The sequence below is a fragment of the Trichechus manatus genome, unplaced genomic scaffold (assembly GCF_000243295.1).
Source record: "Trichechus manatus latirostris isolate Lorelei unplaced genomic scaffold, TriManLat1.0 scaffold00104, whole genome shotgun sequence".
Classification (NCBI taxonomy): Eukaryota; Metazoa; Chordata; class Mammalia; order Sirenia; family Trichechidae; genus Trichechus; species Trichechus manatus.
In genome coordinates, this window is record NW_004444040.1 from 4,592,422 (window position 1) to 4,598,658 (window position 6,237).

A 6,237-nucleotide genomic window follows, 5' to 3' on the forward strand; every position below is an offset into this window, starting at 1 on the left:
GAGAAACTGAGAAATGAAGAAAGACAAAAAGGGAAAAAGAGGGAAAAGAAAACACAAATTAAAAAAAAGGAAAAAAGAACAAGAAAGGCCCCCCAAAAAAACAGAAAAAAAAAAAGACAACGAAAGAAGAAATGTCGTCAGGGATCCCTCTGCACGTCTGTGGAAGCTGAATGGGAGTTCCTTGCCACGCAGCTCCACCTGGCCAGAAAGGGCTCCCAACTCAAGAAAACAAAAAGAAAAGAAAGAAACAATTCAAAACGAACAAAAGCCCCGGGATCCCACCAGCGCAGTAGCCCAGACTGGGAAGCAGGTCCACACTCAAATGGAGCTCCGCAGCCCCTCAGGAAGAAGCAAAGATGGCGTACGGATCCAGGCACTTGAGCGAAAGGAGGGGGAGGTGGTGAGAGGCTAGCAAGAAATCAAAAGAAGCAGAAAAAAAAAAGCAACACTAGCAGCCAACAAATGGCACTCAGAGAGCTAGCCAGTGCGGGCTGGTGTTTCTGGACAAGAGACTGTGTCCACGGGAAGCAGAGGAGGCCGAGTGTGGATGATGAAAGGTAGAGAGTGGGAAAGCGTATATCACAAATTGCTGGTGCTTTGCAGCCCCTCAGGAAGAAGCAAAGATGGCGCAGGGAGCGAGGCACTCAAGCGAAAAGAAGGGGAGATGGCCAGAGGCAAGGAAGAAATCAAAAGAAGTGGAAAAAAGCAACACCAACAGTCAACAAATGGCACCCAGAGAGCCGCCCGCTTGGATGTGTGGAATCCAAGCAGCCAGCGCTTCCCGGTCAAGAGACCGTGGCCGCAGGAAGCAGAGGAGGCTGAGCAGGGGCGAAGAGGGGTGGGGAGTGGGAAAGCGCACACCGCAAATTACCAGTTGTTTTGTCTCCTGCTGGACGCTCCGTGAGGCTGCTTTCTCGTACCCCCGTTTGCTGGTCTCCGATAGGAGTCCAAGATAGTGGATCCGCGCTGCGTTAGCTGGTTGGGGACCTCTGCATGAACCTCTCCTTGCTCTCCATTCTCTGTCAGTTTTATCACTCCATTTGGTGCTTGGCTGAGTTCTTTATCTCTTCGTTTGATGTTTTAGGGTTTCAGGATTGTTGTATTCTCTGTTCAGCTTAGTTTTTCAGATCTTTGCTGTGGAGGGACGGCGTGATGCTTCTGCCTAGAGCGCCATTTTTGTATGTATCTAAACATTAGAGTTTTGAATTCCCTATGAGGTAGTTCCAGTGCCTTTTTTTCTACCAGAAGGTCACCCGATGTTTTATTTTGGTTGCTTTGTGGAGCCATCCTGTCCTGTTTTTTCAGATGTTTTGATATTGTCTGCTGTCTCTGGGACAGTCAGGAATTATTTTCTTCATTTATTGATTGTAGATTTATTTGTTTAATCCTGCTTCGTTGTTTTATTTGGTTATGTCTGGGCAGGCGGGCTGGATGGGCTTTGTTGCTTGCTTGTCAGTGGGCAGGATACTTCTTACCATCTTGTCCAGGTGGGCAGGGCCGGTTGCTCAGCTATGGTGCAGCAGGGCAAGTTCAGTGGGGGAGGGGAGGGGCAGGGATGGGTTGTTTGCAGCACGTACTGGGGCTGACGGGGCAGGGCCAGGGGCAGTGCAGGGTGGGGTCCGGTGGTCCAAGCCTGTGCCGCTCAGGGATGCAGCACTTGGTGTGCAGTGCAGATAGGCAGGAGGGAAGGGAGAGGATGTGATGTATGGAGCAGAAGAAAGGAAAGGGAGAGAGAGAGAGAGAAGAACTAAAAAAAAAAATAAAAAAAAAAAAAGCCCCGAAGGAGCCAGCCAGAGGGGGCAGGGCGGACTTGGTGGCAGTGAGCTGGTGTCTTTCTGGCTGAGTGACCATGGCCCGTTGGCAGTGTAGAGGGAAGAAGGGTGTGGGGTGGGAAAGTGTGCATCCCTGGTTACTGGGTACTCTGTCTCCTATTGGAAGCTCCGTGAAGTTGCTGTCCAGTATTCCCTGTTCACTGCTCTTGGTGGCTGAGGTCCAAGATGGCAAATCCATGCCACATTAGCTAATAGGGGACCTCCAGTCTGTAGCTCTCCTCATTCTCTGTTCTCTGTCAGTTTCTTATTCCTTTCGGTGCTAAACTGAGTTCTTTATCCCTTCATTTGACACTTAGGGTTCCAGGATTGACATTTATATATGTTTTACTTAGTTTTTTGGGTCTTTGCTGTAGAGGGATGGCATGGTGCTTCTGTCTGTAGCGCCATGTTGGCTCTGCCTCCTGATTGTTTTTTTTAACTGTATTCTTAAGAACGTGATCTTTCCTGACCACATATATGTGTGTGTACATCTGTGTTTAATTTTTTTAAAATGTGTTTCAGCTGTCTATTGCTCTTTTTGCTGTGTTTCAAACCACCCAAACTCAGTGGCTTAAAACAATATTCATTTTGTTATATCTCATGATTCTATGGGTTGGCTGGGGATTAGCAGGGTGATTCTGACCTTGCTTGTACTCTGGATGAAAATACCCACAATAATATTTCCCATTTTACACGCTCTTCTAGAATTTTGCCACACTCTGATCAAATGCTGGAGTCTGTTCTCCTTCGTCTTAAGCTGGGAGGCCATTGTAATTGTCACAACTTATAGAGTATGGCAGAGAGAATATTTTACTTTGAGACTAGTTCATAAAAAGTGATGCAGCTCCCACCTGGTTCTCTCTCAGGGCACTTAACCTGGAACCCAGCCACAGTGCTGGGTGGAAGCCAGGTCATATGGAACCTCAGTACTGACTAAGCTTCCAGGTGACAGCCGGCACCAACTTGCCAGTCATGTGGGGGAACTAGCTTGGGAGTGAATCCTCCAGCCCTCAGACAAGTAACCCAGCTAATGCCACATGGAGCAGGAGAGTCTTCCCTGCTGAGCTCTGCCAAATGGAAGATATGTGAGCAAAATAAAGGAATGTTATTGTTTTGAGCCACTAAGTTTTGAGGTGGTTTGTTTTGCAGCAGTAGGGTAATTGGAATAGGCTTTCTTAAGCAGTTGTAGTCAGATGGTGGTGTGGGGTTAGGCATCTGGTGTCTTGGTCCTCCTCCATGTGGCCTCTCTCTGGAACATGGAAGCCTGCACTCCTTACTTGGCAGCTCAGGACTCCAAGAGAGAGGAAGTGGAAACTTCTAGCGTTTTTAAAGCCCGAACTTTCAAGTCCCCAGATAACTATTCTATTGTTCAAAGCAGTCAGAGGCCCAGCCCAAATTCCAGGGCAAGGAGGCATAAGCTCCACCTCCTGATAGGAGGAACGGCATGTGTGTATCGAAAGAGAAGGCATTGATGGTGTGCATCTTAGGAAACCAGCTGTACCCTCTCCCTCATTAGAATATTAAGTCCAGGAGGGCCCCAACCTTGTCTCTCTTGCTCACCATTGTACCCTGAGCAACTATTTATGTATCTGACACATGCTATCTGTGAAAGTATTTATTGCATCGTTGAACAAAAGTATAGTGTAAAAGTGAAAGCGTGAGACTTTTGTATGAGACTATTTCCTTTGACCAGAATACCTGCTCTTCTTTCTCTAAGCTGTCTAACTCCCACTCATCCTAAAAACTCAGTTCCAATGCCATTTCCTCATGGCTTCAGGTAGAGTTAGCTACTCTGTCCTCTTGGATCCTATAGTATTTTGCTCATATCCAGTTGTTATGCTGGACATTTATTGGGTTCTCTTAAATCAGGAGGATCACAAAGGGCAAAAATCATATCTTAGTTGTCTTTGAGTGACTTCCAGTGTCTGGCAGGTAGTAGGCATTCAATAAATGCTCAGAACTACAACTTACAGTAGACACTCAAAAATGGAATCAATTACTTCTAATCTAGGACTTCACCAATCAGCAGGAAAATAAAAAAAACACTTTAAGTATGTCTTAAGAAGAGCTTGTGGCTAAAGACCTAGGGAAGAAATAAAAAGAAAGCCTTTAGTCCAGAAAAAGGAAGTCATTTCCAAAGGAGAATACTAAGATTACTGAGAGGATAGAAATTATGTGAGTTTACAATCGTAGAATTACTTAACCTCCTGGATTTCATCTGTAAAATGAGGAGCATAATATTTCTTATAATTTAAGGCCCTGGCGGTGCAGTGGTTAAGAGATCGGCTGCTAAGCAAAAGGTCGGCAGTTGGAATCTACCAGCTGCTCCTTGCAAACCCTACAAGGCAGTTCTACTCTGTCCTGTAGGGTAGCTAAGAGTTGGAATTGACTCGACAGCAATGGGTTTGGGTGAGGAGTAAGTCCCTAGGTGGTGCAAATGGTTAATGTGCTCATCTGCTAACCAAAGTTTATAAGTTTCCATCCACCCAGAGGCGCCTCAGAAGAAAGGCCTGGTGATCTACTTCTGAAAAATCAGCTATTGAAAACCCTACAGAGCACAGTTCTTCTCTGACATACACAGGGTCACCATGAGTTAGAATTAACTCTGCAGCAACCAGTGATGGTAGTGGTAAGGAGTAAATGAAATAAAACATGCACGGTGCTTATCCCAAAGCCTGGAACATAGTAAGTATTCAATAAGTGGTAACAACAATAATAAAACCTCTAACAATATCTACCATTCATTGACTGATCACTTTGTGCCAGGATAATATGGATGCCAAATAACGGATGCTTCTTTGCTGAAGTAATTCAACATGAAACAAAAAAGAGGGGTATCCTTTCCTGAAATATCAACAAGACTGTGTCACATCTCTTTCTTGTTGTTTTCAGGGACATTTTCAGGGACATTGTTCAGGGCAGAAATCCAGGTGAGCCTGAGATTTGCTGATGCCGCAATTCGGTGAACAGGTGGAAAAGCCTGGTATGTGCTAGCTGTCACTTAAAAGAGTAGATAAACCCATATCTGAAAAGAAATCTCTAGGCCTAAGATTTCTTGTTCTTGGAAATTTGGAACAATTAGCTTTCCTATCTACCACCCATCTGTCCGTTTGTCGTACTGTGGTGACTTTTGTGTTTCTGTGATGCTGGAAGTTATGCCACTCATATTTCAAATACCAGCTGGATCACCCATGGTGGACAGGTTTCAGGAGAGCTTCCAGTCTCCTGGTGTCACTAGGGGGTGTAGGGGGTGCAGACCGCAGTGGGTGACACTGTCAGAGGGGGTGACACCAAAATGACTGTCTATAACATTGTTGTGCAGTGTTTCAGCACAAATTTATTATTTTTTATAAAAATATCCCTGCAGTTCTAACAATGAAACCATTTCTCGTAAGCCCAGCTTACATGTATCAATACACCTACAAGGCTAAAACTCTATGCTAATTGAATTTGTGAACCTTCTAATGGGCTCCGGACAGAGCTGTCATTATTACCCAATTACAGTGGCACTTCGAATCACGTAGTTTCGTCTGCCCACGCTACAAGCACTTGCTGTTGTTTTCATTGCTGCTGGTGTGTTTATGGTGGCTGATTTTGTCAAATTTTCTGGTGTTTTAGCCACAATATTGTGGTAATTGGTATTTGTGAACCTATATCAATAACTTTTTTGAGGATGAAGTAGTGATTAAAGGAAAAGAAGGAGTGATACTTGGGAATTACGATTTAGGAGTAACATTAGTACAACAAACATTACTAAGGATTCTATATGGTCTGGTACAGGAAGAGGTCCGTGGAGGGCGTGATACCATGAGTTACTGCATTGCGTGACACCAACCCTAGTGATGCCAATGTTCCAGACTAAGACAGGCTAGGAAGAAAGGCCTGGTGATCGACTTCTGAAGATTAGCCATCAAAAAACTGATGGATCACAACAGAATTTTTGCCCAGTATAGTGCTGGAAGATGAGCCCTCTAGGTTGGAAGGCACCACAGAATAGCAGCAACAATGGACTCAAACATACCAGTGACGGTGAAGATGATGCAGGACAGGCCAGGCGACGTTTCGTTCTATGATACACAACGTTGCCATGAATTGGAGCTGACTCGCTGGCAACCAACAACCACAAGCTTTCCTATGAGAGTTATTTTGAGCAGAAAAATGGTGCAGACCTGGCCTAACTACGGTGGAGACGCTGAGTAAGGATCCAGGCAGACATTTCTCAGAGGCAGCCTCTTACACATTCCCCACAGCTACACCCTCAAGGTTTTTGGGAGAATCCATAACCAACTAAAATTGCTTTGCTTGAAAACTGAGGCAGCCTGATCCAGGGCAGGATGCCCAGAGGACCTCTTTGCTAGCTGCCAGCTAATTAATTTACCTCCAAAACGCAAAACAAGATTCACTGTTCTCGCTGTTTTTTTTTTTT